We start from the raw sequence: 23893 nt of genomic DNA, 5'->3' as shown, positions 1-23893 counted from the left end.
AAATCCTGGGGACTATGGTAGATAATTACAGGAAACAATCCAAGCTGTACAATTTATTAATGAAACAGGCATAATGATAATCAATGGACTTCCCAGTCATTCCAAAGACCCTGAAGATGGAGTGAGACAGATTTTTATGTGCTAAAAACAGTTAATCAAATAAAACCAATTAATTAAAAGAAAACAAAAGGAAAAGGCTGGTCATCTACTCCAACCACCCTATTTTACAGATGAGGAAATGGAGGCTGAAAAGAGGCATCTTGCCCAAGGTCACATAGTGAAAGAGTTCTCAAAAGTAGAGTTTATAGTTGGTTGGGATCAACTCACTATTAAGCATCTATTGTATTCCAGGCACTGTGACAGATACTCCTCAAGGAGCTCACATCCTAGAGAGACAACATGTGCGTAGAGAAAATACAATAAACATAAAGAGAAATAAGTGCCAGATAGTTAGATGCCAGGTGGTCAGGAGGGAGGGCCATTAGGGATGGGTGGCATCAGGAAAGGCTTCATGTAAGGTGAAGCTGTATCCTGGACAAAAAAGGGGAATTTTGGAGGGGAAGAAGAGAGGAAAGAGCATGTCAGTCACAGGTGATGACCGGGGCAAAGGACATGGAGTATCATGTGTGAAAAACAGAGAGCGTGAACCATCACAGAGTGTGGCAAGGAGGATAATGTCCAATGAGGCTGTGATGGGCTCTAAAGACCAAACAGGGGAGTTTCTGTGTGAGTGGAGAGGCACTAGGGAGCCACCGGAGTTAATTGAGTAGGGTAGTGACATGGTCAAACCAATGCTTAAAGAAGGACTAGAATTTAAGAATGCCTCAAAGGACCAAACTGCGTCCATTTGGATGATGCTTTTTTTTATTCTGTCCTTAAAGCAAAGAAAATAGAGATGGTAGGATGAATATTTTTATTTCTATGTAAAATTATAAAATCTGTTTTTAACTGTTTGTATTTAAAGTATATTTACACAGAGAGGAGAAATTGTGATAAAATTATTTTTAAATGTTGTGTCAGTTGATGAACCTTGTCCTCCTAGTGTTGAGGAAAATCATTTGCGCCACAATGTGGAGGACAGACCCAAGTGGGAAGAGATTTGAGGGAGGAAGACCAAAAAGGAGGCAGTTGTAACAAGTGGGGTGGGAAGCAAAGAGGGACTGAACTAGGGTGAGTAGAGAGAAGATGGCAGATGAGAGAGGTGTTGTGGAGATAGAAGATGCAAAATTTGGCAACTGATTGGATGGCATGTTGTTCATCTTTCATCTTTAAAGGGGACCAACGGCATCATGGGGTGATGTCTTGACTTTCAGTGTGAATTGGATTTAAATGACGTAGAGCTGCACATATGTGGAGTGAGGGAGAAGGAAGAGTAAAGGACAATGCCAAAGTTACCAACCTGGGAGGCTGGAAGAACTGCATGGTCTGACAAAAATTGGGATAGATGTTGGGAGAAGTTAAGGACAGTATGATTCTGGGACATCCAGCTTGAAATGGCCAATAGGCAGAAGGTGATGGAGAGAAGGGAGCTCCAAGGATAGACTAGGGAAGGAGTGAAAGATCCGTGAGTGACTCATCTGCACAGAGATGGTAGTTACACCTATGGGAGCTGCTGAGGGCATAGAAAAACTTGCACCGGGGGCCATGATATGGATCTTGAAAAGTAAGGAGGCTGAGAGGGATTGGTCAGATAAGTAGGAGAAGAATGAGGAGAAAAATAGCGTCACAGGAACCCAGAGAAGAGACCAAAACCAGGAGGAGAGGCAATTCAGCAGATGGGTCAATTATGAAAAAGACCATCATATTTGGCATTGAAGCGATTTAAGAGATCATTGGTAACTTTGGAAAGAACAGTTTCAGTTGAGTTGGAGAAGTCAGAACCCTGTATTACAAAGGTCTGAGGAGTGAGAAGGGGGAAAGTGGAGACAAGTGGAGATGGTTTTTTCAGGAGTTTGTCTGAGAAAGGGAAAAGTGATACAGAATCATTTAAGAGGCTAGAAAATGGGAGGAAATGGGATCAAGGGCACATACAAAAGAATTGACCTTACTTAGCAAGGAGATGGCTCAGGTCCCCTCCATCTCATACAATTCTATGGTCTCTGAACTTGGAAGCAAGGCATTCCAGGGTTTGGGAAAGTTCAGGAAGCTTGGCCCCTTGGTGTGTCTTTGGGCACGTCACTTAACCTTGGGCTTCAGTTTTCTCATCTGCAAAATAAGCAAGTTAAACTAGATGACTCTAAGGTCCCTTCCAGCTTTAGGTCCATGATCCTTTGAGTCTATGCTTTCCAAGAGGAGGTTCTTTTGACTGACACCAATATTCCAGGAATCAGAGAATCTCAGAGCAGGAAGGACCTGAGCAGTCATGCAGCCTAACTAGTGTCCAAACCAGAATCCCCTTGATAATGGGTCGTCCACTCTTTCTTTGAACAAATAGAGGGAAGGTACCAGAATTCAAAGGGATTAGAAAAGGCTTCTTTTGATGAAGGAGACAACAAACAAATATCTATGTATAGACAAGATAGACAGACAGACAGATAAATAAACAGAAAGGTCAACAGATAAATTAGATAAATAGATAGATGAATGGATGGATGGATGGATGGACAGACAGACAGACAGACAGACAGACAGACAGACAGACAGATAGATAGATAGATAGATAGATAGATAGATAGATAGATAGATATTTTAAAGATAAGCAACAGAAGGAAAGTGCTAGAATTAAAGAGGATCAGGAAAAGCTCCTTATGGGTAGCCCCTCGCACTTTGGAACAATCCTCCCCCTGGGTCTTCTCTTCTCTTCTCCAGGTAAAACATCTCTATTTCCTTCACCTTATCCAAATATAGCTCAGCCATCCCAGTTGTCCCCATTACTTTCCAGCTTCTCAATGTCTTTCTTAATTATGGCATTTAGAAATGAACCAACACTGGAGATGGAGGTGTGACCAGGGCAGAGTACAGTGGAATTCTCATTTCCTTATTCCTAAAAACCATTCCTCCCTCCATTAATGCAGCCCAAGATCTCAGCGCCTTTGTGACCTGCTGACTCATACTGAGTTTACAATCCAATAAACCCTGCCCCAGATCTTTTCCCAAACAATTGCTGTCTACCTTTGCCTCCTCCATCCTGTCCTGGAATTCCTATTTCTTCAAGAAACAGATTGGGATCAGTAAGTCCTCAGGGCCAGGACCTCCTCCTTGTGACCTTTACAGGATCCCCCCAGGATTTATAGAAAAGATCCCATGAAGACCCTCGGCAAAAGCTCCAAGAAAAGCTCGTCTCATCCATCTAAGGTGCTTCCTGAGATGAGCAGAAGCCCTGATTTAAAGCTTTGTCCCTCAACTCCATTCAATCCCTCCTGGGCTGAAGGGCAGGGCTTTGGCAGCTGGGAAGTTCAAGGAAGCCAGGGGCCAATCCCCACCCTCACCCCCACCCCTCGCTCCTCCCAAGTCCCATCAGCCTCTACCAGGAAGGTTTCTCCAGGGTGACATTTCTGATCCTCAAGTTATTTTGGTGGTGAAACTTCAGTACTAACGAGCAAGGCAAACCAAGTCCACTCAACTGAAGGTTTCCCCAAAAATATTAGGGTCGTCTCTGGAACCTCGACTTCACCAACCCTAGTTCTGTTCTCTGAGGCCACGCAGATGAAATCTAATCTCTCTTCTACTACATAACTGGCCAAGGACCTGATGACAGCCTTCATGTCCCATTCCTTCCCCCAAGTCTTTTTTTTCTGCAGGCTAAAAGTCTCCAGTTCCTTCAGCCCTTCCTTGTGTAGCACAGGCCTGGTCTCCTACTCATCCTTGGTGCCTTCTTCTGCAAATTCTCTACCTTGAGAAATATCCTTCCTAGGCTGTGGTGCCTGGAGCTCTGACCAGGGCAGAGGTCAGCAAGGCTAACAGTCATCTCTCTACTCCTAGGTACCATGCCTGAAGACCACATGGTCTATCAGGTCACAGTCCTGCCTCATCTTCACCTTGTGGTCTACTACCACCTACAGATCTTTTCTTTTTTCATTACATGAACTTCTTGTCCAACCATAGCAACCCAGCTCTTGCAATGGTGCCACTAATTTTTTGGAACCTGAATATAGGACTTTATATTTGCTTTCATTCTTGAAGGATCTGTGATTTTATTGTCAGAGCTACCCCTTCCATCAAAATAGATGGTAATCTGTTCCCTGTCATGAATTTCTGGGGGCAAAAATTCATCATCCTGGTGACAATAAGTATTTAATAAGTGATTACCATTTTTCAGACTTTGCACTAAGTGGGGGTGATACAAAGTAAATGCTTAATAAAAGTTTTGTTGATTGCAGAAAATTTGGTAATGAACCTCTCCAAACCCAAGGCTGGCCCTCAGGCAACACATATAAATTCTCAAAGTCTTCCCATGTAGACAGGACGTATCAGAGCTGGTGAAACTATAGTCATTTATTGACACAATGAGGAATCCTATAACCACTGATTTAGAGCTGGAAAGGACGCTTTGAGGTCATAGAGTCCAACCTTCTTATCTTACAGATGAGGAAACTGAGACCCTGAAGAAAGGACTCTTTATTTACCTCCATTAAATTTCAGCTTCTTCGATTATTTTAGCCTGGTGAGATCATTTGGATCCAGGTTCTGTCTCTACTGTGTTAACTATATAAAAGCTTCATGTCACCTATAGTACTGATGACTGTGGCATCCTCTTTCATTTAAACATTTTTAAAAATGTGACTTTCCCTCTCTGAGTCTCAGTTTCCTCATCTGTAAAATGAGTGGGTTGGACTAGATGAGCTCTGAGTTGACCTCCAGCTCTAGGTGGCACCGTAGTGCACAGAGCACCAAGCCTAGAGTCAGAGACTCAGCTCTCTGAATTCAGATCTAGTTTCAGACACTTTCTAGCTGGGTGACCCAAGGCAAGTTACTTAACTCTGTTTGCCTCAGTTTCCTTATCTGTAAAATGAGCTGAAGAAGGAAATGGCAAATCACTCTAGCATGTCTGCCAAGAAAACCCCAAATGGGGTCAACGGGGAGTCTGACACAACTGAACAACAAAGGGAGAAAGTTGGTCTTCAGACTTCTTAAACTGTAGGTTGGAACCCCTTATAGGATGGAGGAACATTTGGCAACGGTAAAAGGTTTCTGAACATGAAATGACCAAAAATCGATTAAAAATCAAATGTGTAGTGAATCTGAAGTGTTTCTGGCAGCACTTGCCTGCGTTGCATCAAGTAACTTCACTGCATCCTTGGTTCTAAACGCAAAGCACATGCCCTTTGCAGTGTGTCTGCCCTCAGACCATTGGACATCAGAGCAAATGTCAGAAAGACCGGGTTCAAATCCTGCCCCAGATACTTACTAGTTTTGTAAATTCCTTAACCTTTCCGTGCCTCAGTTCCCTCACCCCACCTATATATTCAAGAGCTAGCATATTCATAATCACCCAGCTCTGTGGTACCCCCAAATTCTGCCAAAAGAAATTCCAGAGGAATTCTCTCCAGAAGAAATTGTCAACAGCCTGTTCATTTTCTCCATGCTGGGTCAATTCACCAAGACCTGCCTTATCTTCCTTATCCTCTCAAAGCCCTTAGGTTTTATTTTAATAATTCTGTTCTCCCTAAACCTAAGGTCCCTCCCACACAATGCCTGTCGGGTGTAGCCTTCCTCTCTGCTCAGTCAAGGAGGGTAAGACTGGAACATATCTGCCCATTGTCTCTGAAACAGATGTTTACTGAAAATGACCATCTCTACAACTTCATGCCCATTTGCTTGGTCTAGTCAGCAGGACTTGAGTTCCACCCTCAAACCCACCTCAGCATTTTGTTTTTCCTTCCAATCTACCTGTTTATCTTGGTCACATTCCAAAACCAATAGCCTTTCCTGATCTCACACAAAATGCTCCAACTCTGTGTCTTCATACTGGCTGCCTTGAATGTTTTCCCTCCGTACCTGTCTTTAGAGCCCTTGTTTCCATTCAGTGCTCAAGCACTACCTTTCCCAGTTCTCCCAGTTGCCAGAGTCTTTCTCAATTCAATAGTAAGTTAACAAGCATTTATTAAGCACCTACTATATTCTAAGCAAGGTGGTAGGCACTGGAGATTTAAAGGAAGGCAAAGGTCAGTCGCTGCCTTCAAGGAGCTCATATTCTAGGAGGGCAGATAGTGTGCAAAGAACTATAGAATAAACAAGCTATACCCAGGAGAAATCTGAGGGAAGGCACCAGCAGGAAGAGGGATCTGGGAAAGTTTTCTGAAGAAGATGGGATTCTAGCAGGGACTTCAAGAAGGTGACAACGAGGAGGGTGACACTTCCAAGCAGGGGGGACAATCAGAAAAAAATGCCTGGAATCAGGACATGGAGTGTCATGTGTGAAGAACAGCAAGAAGGCCAGTGTCACTGGACTGTAGAGGACATGGGAGCAGGGAGTAAGTGTTAAGACTGGAAAAGTAGAAAGAGCAAGGTTCTTACGGGCTTTAAAATCCAGAGGATTTTCTATTTCTCTGCAATGTTACCTTATATCTACTTTCCATGTGTTTGTATGTATCTATGCATGAGCATGTCTCCCCCTGTAGAATGTAAGCTACTTGAAGGTAGAGACCATTTCATTTTTGTAATGGTGTAACTCTCCCTCTAAGGCTTATTTCTTCAACCTATACTTGCAATTGTAGTTTGGGATTGCCAGGGATGGCTAACAGTTCTCCCCGCAAGATGTTAGGGACAACTCTGAAGGGCTACATTTCTAGTAGTCTTACTCATGAGCCCCCGTCAGTGGTTCTTCCCACTGATAACCAAGCTAGGCTTAGTTACCTTTTACAAAAAGTATTTATTAAACACATTGGAAGAACAGTTGGAAGAAAGCATCTTCCCTTCACCTCTAACCAGAGGCATATTTTCCCCTTGTACACACAAGGTTCCTGGGGAGAAAGTCCTATCTGAGGTGACTTCTTTGCCTCAGATATATCTTGCTGCTCTTACTTATATGCTTTTTCTCCTGGTCCCTTCTCTCTGATGATATGGTCAATGTCAAGAGAGGGAGTTTAACTCTTTCTGGGCTTATCTCAGCTCTTTTCTGCTTCCTTCTGTTAGGTACTAGGGTCTACCTCCTGAAGGTTCTCCCAAGACTGGACTCCTCCACTGTTTGACTGATTTACCATTGAATTGAGCTGACAACTAGATTAACTACTCTTTCTATTCTTTAAATACTAAGATTATTCTGTTGGTTAATTGATTGATTAGTTGGCATGATGGAGGAGATTTTGGAGTGTGGAATTTTTTAAAAGTTCCACATCAGGAAAATATTGGGGACCAAATTTAATGCATCAGAATTGGTGGGTGACAAAGATTCCTCTACTAGGTATACACTCTAAGGAGGTCATTGATGAGAAGAAAACTCCCATATACACTCAAATGTTTATATTTTCTATGGTAAAAAATAATTGGAAACAAAATAGATCTCCTTTGATTAGGGATTGGCTAAACAAATTATGTACATAAATGTAATGTAAATTCATATTACATGCATGAATGGAATGGAATGTGCCCCAAGAATTTATGAATATCATGGATACTGAGAAGCATGGAAAAACTTGCATGAACTGATACAGGGTAGAGTAAATAGAGCAAAGAATGTGTGTGTGTGTGTGTGTGTGTGTGTGTGTGTGTGTGTGACAATGCAAATGGAAAGAACATCAACCATAAAGCAATTGAAAGTGAATTTTGCAAAACTTCAAAGAACCAACATGACTCCAAAGGAGAGATATCAGTAGATACCTTCACCACTGTTTTGCAAAGCTGAAAGGATCACAGGTGTGGAACACTGCAGATCTTTTCCAACTTTTGCCATGTATTGATTAATTTTGCTGATTTTTTCCCTTAGTTTTTTGTCTTTAAAAAATATTATTTGTTATATGGGATAGCCCCCAGGGAGGGGAAAGAGGAGGGGATACTGAGAGAAATTTTACCAATGTGAAAACAAAAGGTATCAATAAAAGAATTGGTGTGTCAGTGATAAAATTCCCATATTGCCCCAGGGACACCCTGGTTTGATTCCTGACTGATCTCATAACATCAGTCAACACACATTTATTTAGTGCCTGGTCTTATGCTTACCTCTGGGGATACAAAAGACAGAGACATCACAGACCCTGCTTTAAGGAGTTTACTACTGAATGAGGGAAATAAACATAACCAAAGAATTATGATGTGAGGGATGAGTGTAAAGGAGAGATCCAGACAAAGTATGATGAATTTGAGGAGAGAGATCCCCTTCATCTGGATGAATAAGAAAGAGTTTTAAAAGACTTATGTGAACTGATGCTGAGTAAAATGAGCAGAACCGGGAGAACATTGTACATAGTAACAGCCACATTGTTTGATGACTGACTTTGATAGACTTAGCTCTTCTTAGCAATTCAAGGATCTAAGACGACTCCAACAGACTCAAGATGGAAAATGCATCCACATCCAGAGAAAGAACTATGGAGTTTGAATGTGGATGGAAGCATATCATTTGCTCTCTCTTTTTTTGTTTGTTTCTTCTTTCTTGTGGTTCCTCTCGTTGGTTCTAATTCTTCTTTACATCATGACTAATGTGAAAATATGTTCAATATGAATATATAAGTGGAACCTGTATCAGATTGCACACTGTCTTGAGGAGGTGGAGAGGAGAGGAAGGGGGAGAAAATTTAAAACTCAAAATCTTATGGAAGTAAATGTTTAAAATTTAAAATTAATTAATTATTTTTTAAAGCATTTCATGGGAGAAGGGGCAACTGAGCTGGGCTACGAAGGGAAGGGGCACTAAGGGGCACAGATGAGTCTATAAGAGGCATGGGTGAAGGTGAGCAAAGACACAGATGAGAGTTAGCAAGTCAAGACCCAGAGTAGGAGAGTAGCCTGGTTTTGCTCAAAAAAAGAGTCCATGGAAGGAAGTTATTAGAGAAGGCTGGCAAGGTCATCAGGAACCAGACAGCTGAGATCCTTGAATGCCAGACCCAAATGACAGAGGTGACCAAGACGGTTCAGGGAGGCCATGACAGACATGACGTATGGTAGAGCTGAGTTCAAGTCATAGCTCTAACCATCGGCATGACCTTGAGCAAATCACTTCTCCCTGAGCCTCAAATTCCTTATCCATAAAACGTTGGGAGCAAACTCCATCCCTAAGGTCCCATCCCTGGTCTCCAGTCCTATCTTCCCAGGAAAGCTGGCAGAAAAATAGAAAAGCAAATGATCACACAGGCTGGGAGGGGAGGAGAAGACTTCAGAAAGAAGATGGGCATGACTAATCCTTGACAGACAGGCAAGAATTAGATGGATACATTTCACTGTGGAATGAGTACAGGATTTGGAGGTTGAGTCTTTCAGTCTACCTGTGTCTTTAAGTCATAGGGGAGGAACACTAGGTCTAAAGTCAGAGGAACCAGGTTTAAATCTATAACCTCTGGTACTTACTACTTGCGTGGCCTCGGAAATATTACTTCATTTCTCTGAGCCTCAGTTTCCCCCCTCTGTAAAATGAGGGGGTAAAAGGAGGTCATCTTTAAGACCTCCTCAGGCTCTAATCCAATGGCCTGAGCATTAGCCAGACTTCTGGCTGGACCAGGCATCTCTTGTCTCCTCCAGCAGGGCCAGCTTATACAAGAGACAGCAGCCCCCTGGCTCCTGGTGCCTCTGCAGCACCGCCTGCCCTGAACAGCAGCCAAGGATTGTAAACTCCTACTGCAGCCATCCCTTTGGCTGGGGCCCTGGGCAGGACATCACTGGCCAGCCCAGCCAGGGTCTCCCAAGGGACCCTATATAGAATAAGAACAGAGGAGTAGATTGGGGAAAATTGCTGGTTGGAGAGAGTTGAGCCAAGCAAAGGTAGGGCAGAGAAGCATGGGGTGCAGGGTCTGAAGGCAGAGGATCATGGGCTTTCAAGCTGGGAGGGAACTGAGAGTACAGAATGTCAGGGTCCTAAAACACACAGCATCAGAGTTTGAGAGGGTCTTAGAATGTAGAATGTCAGAGCTAGAAGAGACTTTAGAGATGACACAGTCCTACCCTTCCCTTTTATACAAGAGGAAATCTAGAGCCAAGGCAGAGATGGGATTTGCTTACATGTCAGCAAAACTGAGATCCATCCTCATATATTCTGACTGCAAATTCATAACGTCACCATAGAAAGAAAGGGAAAGAAAAAAAAGCAGCTGGTCAGGCCTGAAGGTCATACGATAGGGAGGTTCCATAAAGCCAGGCAGCTTGAGTACAGCCCTGGCTGGACACTAGACACAGGAATAAGCCCAGTGACCTCTTGCCTTCCACAGCCTTCACACTCAGAGACCTCGACTTGTGTATCTAACTGCTTAATTTTAGGGTTAGAAGGGACTTCAGAGTCCGTTTAGTTTCTCCCCTCCCCATTTTTCAAATGGAGAAACTGAATCCCTAAGACATTAAGTGACTTGTCCAGGGTCACCCACTCAACAAGCCCTTCCTATGCATAGGTCAGGCACTATGCTAAGTGCTGTGAGTACCTGAGGTAGAATTTGAACCTGGACCTTCTGGACTGGATGCCTAGTCTCCTGCCTACAGACCAGACCACATCCAAGTTCTCAGACCTGCATGAGGCTCTAACTATAGAAATAACTTCATTTTCATCATTAATAATTATAGCCCCCATTGATACAGTGCTGTGAGATTTATAAAAACACTCCTCACAACAGCCCTGGGAATTAGACATGCAAGAGTTATTATTTCCATTTCACAGACATAAATACTGAGCCTCAAGAAAAAGCGTCTTGGCCAAGGTCCCATGGCTCCTTGACGGCAGCCTCTAGCTGGCTTTTCTCTTTATGCCTCCAGAGCCTGGCACTGCGCAGATGCTTAAAGAGCATTTGTAGATTTGCCTGAGAAGTGCTTGGTCCTAGTTACGCAGTAGGGAGGGGACAAAGAACCCTTTCCCTTGATCCTTGACCCTTGACCCATTCCGTCCTTTCACCCTTTCAACAGCAGCTCGATCCTCCTGCCTCCAGGTAGTCATCCCCAATCACTAACCAGCCCATGAGGAGCTGAACCTCCCAATTTCCAAACTGGGTACTCCTCAGAGTGGCCTGGAGAGACTCCCAGAATGTCAGAGTTGGAAGGGGCCTCTACACCAACTTTTACCTAAATGTGAATCCCTCCTGTGGCAAACCTAACAGTTCTTTCCATGTTATCTCCCCAACAGAATATGAGCGCTTTATGGGCAGGGACTGTTGTTAACTTTGGTTGTGTCCTCATTGTTAGTATGCAGTAGGTGCTTAATAAATGCTTGTTGCCTTGACTAAGAAGGGCTCATCCAGGCCCTTCTGGAAGTCCTCCAGTGAGAGGGAATCTCCATTTCCAGACAGCAACAAACCTTAGGAAATCGTTCCCGACACTGGAGGTAAAGGCACCATTTGGGCTCTCTGTCATTGCTCTGATTTCCACCCCCTAGGTTCACCCAGGACAAACCTCATCTCTTCCAAGACAGTCCTTCAGATGCTCAGTGATAGTATCCTGGCCTTCCCAGTCTTCTCCAGCTAATCATCCCCAGTTCCTTGAGCCAATCTTCCATGCTTAATGGAATATCCTCCAATGTCCCCTTGGCACCTGCTGTTCTCGTGGTCTGCCTCCCACCATCAATGCTTTAACATCCCAGTGTTTGTCCTCTTTCCTAAAGGAACCTTAGGGGAAGTCAGGACTTCTGTGATTTTAGCTAGTTCCAACAAATTTCTTTTTGAAGCCGTATGTGTACGGCTGTACAGATAGGAACCAAGATGGGGTATAGACCCAATTCTCTTTTTTTTTTTTTAATTTCACTTTTAACATTCATTTTCACAGAATTTTTGGGCTCCAAATTTTCTCCCCCCTTGTCCCCTCCCCCCACCCCAAAACACCAAGCATTCCAATTGCCCCCATCACCACTCCGCTCTCTCCTCCATCATTCCTCTCTGCCCTTGTCTCCATCCTCTCCTCTGTCCTGTTGGGCCAAATAACTTTCTATACCCCTTTACCTGTATTTCTTATTTCCTAGCGGCAAGAACAGTACTTGACGTTATTCCTAAAACTTTGAGTTGCAACTTCTTTTCCTCCCTCCCTCCCCTCCCCCTCCCTTTGGAAGGCAAGCAATTCAATATCGGCCAAATCGGTGTAGTTTTGCAAATGACTTCCATAATAGTCGTGTTATATAAGACTAACTATATTTCCCTCCATCCTATCCTGCTTCCAATTACTTCTATTCTGTCTTATGATCCTGTCCCTCCCTGTGAGTGTCGATCTCAAATTGTACCCTCCTCCCCATGCCCTCCCTTCCATCGTCCCCCCCACCCTGTTTATCCCCTTGTCCCCCACCTTCCTGTATTGTAAGATAGTTTTCATACCAAAAATGAGCATTTTATTCCTTCCTTTAGTGGAATGTGATGAGAGTAAGCTTCATGTTTTTCTCTCACCTCCCCTCTTTTTCCCTAAACTAAAAAAAAATCTTTTGCTTGCCTCTTTTATGAGAGATAATTTGCCCCATTCTATTTCTCCCTTTCTCCTCCCATATATTTCTCTCTCACTGCTTGATTTCATTTTTTTTTTTTAAGATATGAGCCCATCCTATTCAATTCACTCTGCGCACTCTGTCTCTATGAGTGTGTGCGTGTGCATTTGTGTGTGTGTAATCCCACCAAGTACCCAGATACTGAATAGTTTCAAGAGTTACTAATATTGTCTTTCCATGTAGGGATGTAAACAGTTCAACTTTTATTAGTCCCTTATGACTTCTCTTTGCTGTTTACCTTTTCATGCTTCTCTTCATTCTTGTGTCTGAAAGTCAAATTTTCTTTTCAGCTCTGGTCTTTTCATCAAGAATGCTTGAAAGTCCTCTATTTCATTGAAAGACCATTTTTTCTCCTGAAGTATTATACTCAGTTTTGCTGGGTAGGTGATTCTTGGTTTTAGTCCTAATTCCTTTGACTTCTGGAATATCCTATTCCATGCCCTTTGATCCCTTAATGTAGAAGCTGCTAGATCTTGTGTTATCCTGATTGTATTTCCACAGTACTTGAATTGTTTCTTTCTAGCTGCTTGCAACATTTTCTCCTTGACCTGGGAATTCTGGGATTTGGCCACAATGTTCCTAGGAGTTTCTCTTTTTGGATCTCTTTCAGGCGGTGTTCTGTGGATTCTTTCAATATTTATTTTGCCTTCTGGTTCTAGAATCTCAGGGCAGTTTTCCTTGATAATTTCATGAAAGATGATGTCTAGGCTCTTTTTTTGATCATGGCTTTCAGGTAGGCCCATAATTTTTAAATTGTCTCTCCTGGATCTATTTTCCAGGTCAGTTGTTTTTCCAATGAGATATTTCACATTATCTTCCATTTTTTCATTCTTTTGGTTTTGTTTTGTGATTTCTTGGTTTCTCATAAAGTCATTAGCCTCCATCTGTTCCATTCTAATTTTGAAAGAACTATTTTCTTCAGTGAGCTTTTGAACCTCCTTTTCCATTTGGCTAATTCTGCTTTTGAAAGCATTCTTCTCCTCATTGGCTTCTTGAACCTCTTTTGCCAATTGAGTTAGGCTAGTTTTCAAGGTGTTATTTTCTTCAGCATTTTTTTGGGTCTCCTTTAGCAGGGTGCTGATCTGCTGTTCATACTTTGCTTGCAAGTCTTTTATTGATCTTCCCAGTTTTTCCTCCACCTCTCTATCATGATTTTGAAAATTGTTTGGGCTCTTTAAGACCTTTTCCCAGAACTGATCCCATTGAGTGGGCTGGGATGTAGAAGCACTGACTTCCGTGTCTTCCCCTGATGGTGAGCACCGCTCTTCCTCATCAGAAGGGAGGGGAGGAGAAACCTGCTCACCAAGAAAGTAACCCTCAATAGTCTTGGTTTTTTTCCCTTTTCTGGGCATTTTCCCAGCCAGTGACTTGAGCTCTGAATATTCTCCTCACACCCACCTCGCCTCCTGATCCTCCCAGCCCATGCTTGGGGTCTGAGAATCAAATGCTGCTTCCCAGCCTCAGGGCTTTGGGCGGGGGCAGGGCTGCTAGTCAGTGTGAGATTAAGTTCAGGTGCTCAGGTGGGGGCAGGGCCGCCTCTCAGGCTCAGTTCCCTCAGGGGGTTTATGCAGAGACCTTCAACAATGGATCCAGGCTCCTGCCTGCTTGGGGAACCCCAGTCTGCTCCCGCCTCCGCTGTCGCCTTCCGAGGGGTCCTGAGTATGGGGGCACCCCACTCTGCTCTCAACCCACCAAAGAGACCTTCTCACCGACCCCCGTCACTTGTGGGTGGAGGGACCCATGCGGCCGCTGGAGATCCCGTCCCTGAAGTCCGCTCGGATCTGTACATCTCATTGCCGGGGCCGGTGCAGGGCTGGGCTGGGCTCTGCGTCTGCAGCGCGATGGACATTTTGCAAGAGGTTTGCAGGTCCCTCTGGAACAGAAATCTTATCCGCTCCACTATTATGTGGCTTCTCCTGCTCCCGAATTTATTGGCGGCTCTTTACTACGGATATTTCATGGGCTGTGGGTTCGGAGCTAGCGTATTTGTGTGTTTCCACTCTTCCATCTTGGCTCCGCCCCCTGCCATACTCCCATAGACCCAATTCTCAAAGTGCTTCTGGTCTACCTGGAGTTTAGGTGTGGACGGGATGGATGATTACACAGAGAAGTGTGATATGAGGTAGAATGGAACCCGAAGGAATGCAAGGGAGAACCAGACCAAAGGTTTGGGGACATGAAGCAGGGAGGGTACACTTTCAGCTGGGAAAGATTAAGGAAGGATGGAGGGAGAAATTCCAGAATCTCAGGGTCAGAGGTGGCACTTGAGCTAGGAAGGAAGGAAGGGACGAATGAACAAACAAATGGAATGAAGGAAGAGAGGGAGGGAGAGAGGAAGGAAGGAAGGAAGGAGGGAGGGAGACAGAGAAAGAGAGGAAGGAAGGGGAAAAGGAAAGAAAAAATTGAAGGAGGAAGGGAGAGAAGGAAGGGGGGGGAAGAAAGGAGGAAAAGGGAGGAGGGGAAAGTTTATTAAGCCCCTATTGTATGCCAGACACTATACAAATGTTAGCTCATTTGATCCTCACAATCCCCATTTTAGAGTTCACAGCAGACAGAGGTTAAATGACTTGTCCAGGATGACGCAGTTAGCTGGTATCTCTGAGATGAGATCTGAACTCAGCTCTTGCTCACTCTACATGTAGCTCTGTTCCCATATGGTGGATAGAGTTCTGAAGGAAGGATTGAGTTCACCAGACAGAAATGAGCAGGGAACAGTATAGTGGACAGAACAAAGGAGCCCAGCTCTAGATCCTGGCTGCTCTGCCACTTACTGCCTGCTAGAGAATTAGGGTTCAAATACTACCTTTGACACTTATTCACCTGGGAACTCTTGGCTTCTGTTTCTTCATTTGTAAAGTGATTGAAGGAACTCTACAACCAGCTCGAAATCTCTGATCCTATGCTCTGGGTTCAAATCCAAACTGATTATGTATGACCTTGGACAAGTCACCTCTCTTTCTGATTCAGTATAAGTCAAGGTGGAACAAGAAAAGGTGGGAGGCCCAAAGAGGGATCCCAGGCACATGGGAAGTGCCCGAACAGGAGAGCAGCCAGTTCACCTGGCTGTGGGAGCAGTTCAGGCTGTACTGAAGGAGAGCAGGGAAGTTGGACTGGACCCAGACTGTGACCAGGCTTTGTTTGCTGGGCCAGGGAGCTTCTGTTACATCCCAGAAAGAACAAGGAGTCATTGAGGAGTTTGGAGCAGGGCAGCAACATGTCTCAGGAAGGTTGTTTAGCAGCTGTGTGGAACAGAGATCAGAGAGGAGAGAGGCTTGGGGCAAGGAGACCAGCCAGCCTGCTGCTACGGCAAGCGGCCAGGTGAGAGGTCATAAGTGCCAGAGCCAGGGTACTGACTGTAGGTTTGGAGAGGACCAGTCACATCTGAGGGGTGTATGTGATAGGATGAAGAAAGGGAGGGAGGATGTGGAGGGAGGATCAGGAGGGAGAATGGTGAAGGGGGATAGAGGAGGGAGGGAGAATGGGGAAGAAAGGGTGGTGAGGGAGGACAGGGGAGGGAGGATGGGGAGGGAGGATAGGGAGGTGGGAGGAAGGATAGGGGAAAGAGGATGGGAGAGGAAGGATGAGGGAAGGAGAATAAGGAGGGAGAATGGGGGGAGGATAGGGAGAGGGATGGGGAGGGAGCATGGGAAGGAAGGGTGGGGAGGAAGGATAGGGGGAGGGAGGAATGCCACCTGAAGAACTTTCAAGGCCAGACTTTAGATAAAGTGGATATGGACATGATTAACAGGCAAACCACTCCCTGCTCCAAACATTAATTGAGCACTGGGCATTGGCAGTCACTGTCTCTACCAACATACTTCTAGCACTTGGCATTCATATTTTCCCAGATTTAGGCAGTTAGGTGGTTCAGTGGATAAACTGCTGAGCTTGGAGTAAGGAAGACCCAGATTCAAATCCAACTTCAGACACTTACTAGCTATGTGACCCTGAGCAAGTCACTTAATCTCTGTCCACCTATGTTTCCTCAACTGTAAAATGGGTATGATAGTAGCACCTTCCTCCCAGGATTGTTGTGAGGATTAAGTGAGATGATAACTATAAAATGTTCAGCAGAGTGCCTGTCTCATATCAGGTGCTATATAAATGTCAGCTATTATTATAAATGACTATTAGATCATCTGCATTTTTCCTTTGCCCAAGGAATCTAGGTGGTACAGTAGATAGAATGCCAGGCCCGGAATCAGGAAGACCTGAGTTCAAATAAAGCCTTAGACACTGACTGTGTGACCCTAGACAAGTCACTTAACCGTTTACCTGTTTTCTCATCTATAAAATGAGCTGGAGAAGAAAATGGCAAACCATTCCAGCATCTTTGCCAAGAAAACCCCAAAAAAGGGGGTCATGAAGAGTCAGGCACAACTACATCACAAGCACCACCAATTTTTTTTGCCCTCTTTTTTCTCCATCTTCTTTTATGCTCTTGTGGATACCCAGGGCCTTGTCCCCCTCATTCATGGAGCATCAGGCTCTTAGAGAAAGGAGACATCTTTTTTTTGTAACAATTATTATTTTATCCCCCTTCAGCATGGAAGACAGGGTTTTGTGCTTTCTTTACTTTTATTTTTTACTGGCCCTGTCATTTCATCAGTGCAGGGCATTTAGAATGAGGAAATCCCTCTACTAAATTACTTTGCCAATGATTTGTCGACTTCTAGTCCTAAAGACTTGGAGGACTGAAAGGTTAAGTGACTTGCCCACCAGAGTCCCACAGTCCCTCTCTCACCCTTCACCTCCCCATCCCTGGCTTTGCATCTATCTGGAACTTAAGAAACGTTTATTGAATCAAGATCTGAGGCAGAATCCTGCCTGCCTAGCTGTGTGATTCTGGGAAGTCACTGTTTGCCTCAGTTTCCTCACTGGTAAAGAAGGGATAATCATAGTATCTCCCTCCCAGGGTTGTGGGGAGGATCCAATAAGTGCTTTGCAGACTTGAAATCTGTGAAATGGAATCCACTGCTGACCTATGGCAGGGAGGCAGAGAATGAACCATTCTAACAAGAGCTGTCAATCAGTGAGCACTTAATAAGCGCCTACTGTGTGCCAGGCACTGGGCTAAGAAGTAGGGATAAAAAGGGAAAAAACCCCCAAACCCACCCAGTTCCTGCCCTTAGAAAGCTTATGTTCTAATGGGAGAGACAACATGCAAACGACTGGGTACAAGCAAGATCTAAACCAGGACAAACTGAGGACAACCCAGAGAGGATGCATTAGGGTCAGGAATGATCAGGAAGGCTTCTGCAGAAAATGAGATGTTTTAAGGGAGCTGGGGAGGGCAGGAGATAGAAATGAGGAGGGAGGTCATTCCAGGCCTAGGGGAGGGGGCGGAAGGGAGGAAGGAGGGATCAGAGGGGAGTGGGAGGAAGTGAAGGAGATGGAGATGAGACTAGAGATCCATCCCAGGCCTAAGGAAGGGGATGGGGGGAAGAAGGGGGGATGAAAAGGGTATAGGGGATTGCAAGAGGGGCAAAGGGAGGAGCAGATGGGGCCTGGTGAGTGAAGATGCCCAATCAGGTGATCGAGCATCCACTGTCACTGGAGTTCTTGCAGAGTTCTTGGAGAGGAGGAGGCAGCAGATTAAGGATGGGAGGAGAGGGCCAAAGGTGGGCTGGGCTGCCTGGGGAGGCCTTCCAGCGGACACCAGGTGACTGCTTCTTAGGTATATCTTCCAGCTCACTCACAGTCCAGTAAAGGTTGGACCACGAGGTCTCTAAGGCCCTTCCAGCTCTGAGCTTTGTCCTTTCTCAGATCTGGCCTCTGCTCCTGACTCAGGCAGGCTCTTCCAAAGCAGAAGAGATTCCCGTGCTTAGTTAAACATTGGCTGAAGCAAAGCTTCCCTTGCAAGTCCAGGGCTCTTTCCTGGGAGCCTAAGGGAGGCCCTCCAGGGCGTTAGTACCCAGGTGGCCCCTGTTCCTCCATCTTCTGGGGAGGACGTGAAACACATGAGCAGCTAACCTTCTGGTTTAAGGGAAGCCATCAAGTAAGAGGGGCATCTTAGAACCTGCCATAGCTCCTAGAGAACTCTGTGGAAACAGTTCCTGGGGAGAATTTCGGCAGGCGCTCACCCAGTGTTGGGGGATGGGCTAAAAGAGCCTTCTTGGTGATGCACCCCAACATCTAGCAATCCTCTGCCCTATCGGGAAGTCCCTTCCTTCACCTCGCCTTTGAGTTCTATCTCCTCTCCTTCTTCTCCCCAAGTGCCAGGGTCCAAGTCTTATATTAAACTGAGGGAAAGGGGACCTATAGCCCTTCTCTTGTAATGGTCTGTCTAGAAAGGGCTGAAGGCTGGAGGTGTGTGTGTGTGTGTGTGTGTGTGTGTGTGTGTGTGTGTGTGTGTGTGTATGTGTGCGTGTGCATGCATGTGTGTGCATGTGTGTGTGTATGTGTGCACACGCTCCTATACAGAGGCTGGAGCAGTATAAGCCATTCCACGGCCTCCTTTCTCCCCCTAAAGCCACTGGAGCTAGTCCTCACTCCTGCACCGCCACCAGCAGAGAAGGGGGTGGGAGTTTCTGGAGCTATGGTTGAAACAGAAACCCCTTCCCTCCCTCTCCCTAAATGACAAATTGCTGCCACCTCCCACCCTCAAGTCATTCCCCTTCAGAAATGAACAGACAGAGGAGAGAGCCGGCCATGTTTCTAGGTCAGGGCTCCCTCACATGCCTTCCCCATGAGAGACAAACAGACAGATAGTGAGAGAGGGAAACGTGGGCACACAGGGGAAAAGAAAGGAGACAGAGATGGCAAGAGAAACAGAGAGAGAAAGACTGAGAGAGGCTGACAGATAGACAGACAGACAGTGAAAGGGAAACATGCAGACAAAGAAAGACAGGAAGAAAGAGAAAGGAAAGAGAGAAAGAGAAGAAAGACAGAAAGACAGAGATACAGAAACGCAGGAGAGGAAAACATGGAAAGGTGAGAGACAGAGAAACACAGAGAGAAGGAAACAGATGGGACACAGAAAGGAAGGCACAGAGAAGGACGTGGAAAGAAATACACAGAGACAGAAACACACACATGGGCAGAGACAGACAGAGAGACACTGAGAAACATAAAGAAATAGCCACAAAGAGACACAGTGATACATGGAGACGTATGCAGAAAGAAACACCCAAAGGAACAGGAACATACAGCCAGGCACATACACAATGAAACACGCAGAAGAAAAAAAAGGAGAGACATAGAAAACAGAGACACAGAGACAAACACAGTAAGAGACAGTTACACCGATGCAGAGAGAGACATACAGAGATACACATATAGGGAGAGACACAAGGACACAGTGAGAGAGAGAAAGGGGGAGGGAGGGAGAGAGGAAAGAGAGAAAAACATACTGAAAAAGCAATTTCTACCACATCTTTATTAAGCACCTACTACATGCCAAGCCCTAGGCTAGGTTCTAATCATACAAAGACAAAAGCCTGTCAGTTCCTGACCTTAAGAAGTGAGGGAGAAAGAGTCAGAGAAAGAGAGAAGTGGAGGAAGGGAAAGGGAGAGAGAGCAAAGGAGATATGGGAGAGGGTGCTGGGATTACCCAACTGACCAGATCCACACAGTAACCCCCACCCCCAGGCTCCTGAAGCTGCAGCTCTAGGCCTCCCTAGCTGGGGGTTGGGGACACTGCAGGTAACCTCCTTCCTCCCTTCTCCCTTCTCCCTCCTCCCTCCTCCCTCCTCCCTCTTCCCTCTTCCCTCTTCCCCCCTCCCCCGACTGCCTGCTGCTCTCCAACCAAGTCAGCTGGGGACACATTTTCCTGGCAGTGACTATGAGGAAGGAGGGAGGGAGGGCTTGAGAGCTCAGCTCCCTGCAGCCCCTCCCCCTAGCCCACCCCAAAGGGTAGCTGACCTTAGATAAATAAAGATGAAGGGCTGGCTCCCAGCTCCTGCCACCTCTTTCCTGATTTAAGCATCAGCTCTCAGAGCTAAGAAAGAAATCCTGCAGCACAGACCCAAGGGAGAGAGAGGGAGAGGAGGGGGCTTCTATTCTCCCATGGAAAGGAAGCCTGCCCAGGTGCTCAGAGATGCTGGGAGGGAGAGCAGAAGTGGCTATGGGATCTGAGTCCCGCCAATCCATTGTGACCTTGGGTAAATCAACGCCCTTGTCTGGGGCTCAGTTTCCCCTTATATAAAACTAAGGTTTTAGACAAGAGGATCTCTGCAGTCTCTTTCCAGCTTTGATATTCCCTGTTCTAAGATCCCTCCCACCTCTGACATTCTGTGTCCTGAAATGTTCTGTTTCTGCGTGACTTCCAGTAAGTTGCTTTACCTGTCTAGACTTCAGTTTCCTCAACTGTACAGTGAGTGACTTCCAAGCCCCAACTCTGTGACTCTGTGTGCCTAGATCTCTTCCAACCTGAATACTCTGGTGTTCTACTGTCTCCCTAGGAGGGACTAAGACAGAACTGAAGTCCCTGCAGGGCTTTTGGGTGTCAACTTTTTTTACTTGAACAGGTCACTTTTATTTTTCTGTGAAGGTCACTAAATACATTCTAATATCCCAGGAGTTGTTTGTAACAGCTACTATCCTTGGTACTATCTGTGGCACTTTTATTTACTTATTTTGTAGTTTTCATCATTCTCTTCCACAAGATTTGGAATTCCAAATTTTTTCTTCCCATCTCTCCCCTCCCCCCACCCCAGGACAGAGTGTGTTCTGCTTACCCCATCCCCCAGTCTGCCTTCTCTGCTATCTACCCTCCCCTCCTTCTCTTATCCCTTTCCCCTTCTATTTTCCTGTACAGCAAGATAGATTTCTATATGGGGTCTACGTTGCAGTCTGTTCTTGAACACCTAAGTCTGTGTGCGTGTGGGTATGTGTGTGTGTGTGTGTGTGTGTGTGTGTACAGTACATATATTATATGTATGTATACATACATATATATATAAAATCTTTGGAAATATATATATATGTATATATGTATATGTGTGTGTGTGTGTGTATCTCCAAGTTGAGATCTTTGTAACAGTTTTTATCACTCAAATAAAAAGCAACAGTAAAAAGATTCTTCACAGGCTCTGGTGTGTTTAGAGAAAACTTTAGCCCAGTAAGGGAGATAAGAGCAGAAAACACTGTCCCTTCCTACCCTAGGAGGGTTTAAGGCTGTTTGGTTCCGTTCTAATCCCACAGTGGTCCATGTTCCTGAGACAAAGACTCCAGTGACTTAGCTTATACCATGGCACGTAACAACAGATCTCAAGGCGAGAGGTCTGGGTTAGGAGCTAGGAGATCTGAGTTCAAATCCTGCCTCAGCTATGGAGACAGGGCAACTCTCCTCTTTGGACCTCAGTATCCTATGATTCAGTCTTGAAAGTTATGATTTCATGGTGATCTAATATCTTGCGATGGGGGGGGGATTGCGACAAGGGCTGCTGTTGATTCAGGACATTTAATGATTATGAAGGTTCTTAACTGCCAAACCAATCTCCTTTGATTTTAGGTTGCACGGAGTTTATTCAGGACTGGGGAGATAAGAGCTGGTCCAGTCATTCCCTGCCCTGGTCAGGTGACATCAGGAGTGTGGTGCTCAGGTTACCACACCAAGTGTTCTCTTCTCCATCTAACCATCCCTCATCCCTTCCATCAGCATTCACAAGGACAATAGCCAGGCCCTCCCCAAGTGTCTATTAAAAACCTGGCAGCCTTAGTAGATAAACATGGAAGCACAGATTGTTGGCCAATGATATGCTCAGGACATTTATTGATTTTCTGCATAGAGTGTCCAGAGAAGACTGGAAGAGGATGGAATTAGGGCCTAGTTCTTTTCAAGTATCTGAAGAGTTGTTGTGTGGGGAAAGAATTGGTTTTATCCTGCTTGGACCCAGAGGGAAGAATTAGCAACAATGTCCAGAAAATGCAGAGAAGTATTAGATTGGATAGAAGGAAAAATGTCCTTAAAATTTAGAGCTGTCCCAGAGTCACAAGGGACTTAGGAGGGAATAAGCTCCCCATGCCTGCATGTGTTCAAGAGGAGTTAGACTTGATAGCCTTTAAGATCCCTTCAAGCTCTGTGCTGTTCCTTTGGTTGGCAGGGTAGGAAGAAATATTCCCATTTTACTCACTGGGAAATAAAGGCCCAGAGAAAACGCAGAGTCAGGACTAGATCTCAGGTCACTTAAAGTGTCAGTCCTTTCAGAAAGCAGATTTAGAAGAGTGCTGGAGACTTGGGTTTGAGGTCTGGTATGGACTGGTTGGGTGACCTTGGGACATGTGTTACACTTTGTTACAGGGCCTGATTCCCATGACTTGCCCAAAACCACACAAAGACTGAAGGCAGAACAAAGACCAAAAGTCAGAGTCTGAGTATTGAGAGGGACCCAGCAGCCCTCTGGACCAACCTGTACTTGACAATAGATCCCAAAAGTGCTTCACTTCAAGAGTTCTCCTCTCCCTTCCATGTGAGAGCCCCACTTAGAGTTTGAAATCCTGAAGAAACTCTTCTTATCCTTCCTCACTGACCCCTCCAGGTTTTCTCTTCTCCAGGTTAATTATCCAGTCCCTCCCATCAGTGTTCACAAGTACAATTTCCAGGCCCTCCTCCAGTGTCTATTAAAAACTGGACCATCTTAGTAAACAGAAATATAGATTGTTACCTGCTGCTGTGCTCAGGCCTGGGGTAAAGATAGAGAGTTTAGGAACAATCTGTGCCTATATACAATCCAAGGGATCACAGTTCAATAAATGAGGGAGAAAATTGTAGCAAAGCATAAGTATGGGAGGGGTAGTATTTTTTTGTAAGTATGGGAATGATAGAATTAGAACTATATGTCAGAAAGAGAAATCCAAGCAGCAGTGGGAAAGACAGAGAGAAACTGGAGATTGGGAACACAGGGAGGAGTTGGTAACAATAATTCGGGTGTGAGGTGAGCAGTAGGAACTCACAAGAAGGGAGAGAATTCATCCATTCACTTGTAGCACCCTTTTCTGTTCATTCCAATTGTCTCTTTTCTAGACAGCTTAGGCTCAAAAAGGCAGTTCGCTGCTTTTCCCCTCTGACTCTAGAAATGCCCCTGAGAGGCTGAGAAGTTTCTCTGGTCTATTTCTCTTGAGCCCCCATTCAAGGTGTTTCCCAGGGATTACCAGACAGACAAACTTAATTAGTTTTTAAAGCAGTATTTACTATTGTCAGTCAGTCTATCAACAAGCACTTGCTTAGTGCTTATTCTATGTTAGGAACTCTGTCAACTTCAGGACAAAAACATTCCCTGCCCTCAAGGAGCTCCCATTCTAATGGCAGATGTATATACAAACATATATACAAAATGTGTGTACAATGTATATGCAAAAATATGTGTACAGTGTATATATAAAGTGTGTGTGCAATGTATATACACAATGTGTATACAA

The sequence above is a fragment of the Notamacropus eugenii genome, chromosome 2 (genome assembly GCF_028372415.1).
Source record: "Notamacropus eugenii isolate mMacEug1 chromosome 2, mMacEug1.pri_v2, whole genome shotgun sequence".
NCBI classification, from domain to species: domain Eukaryota; kingdom Metazoa; phylum Chordata; class Mammalia; order Diprotodontia; family Macropodidae; genus Notamacropus; species Notamacropus eugenii.
Note: the sequence above shows the minus strand (reverse complement) of the source record.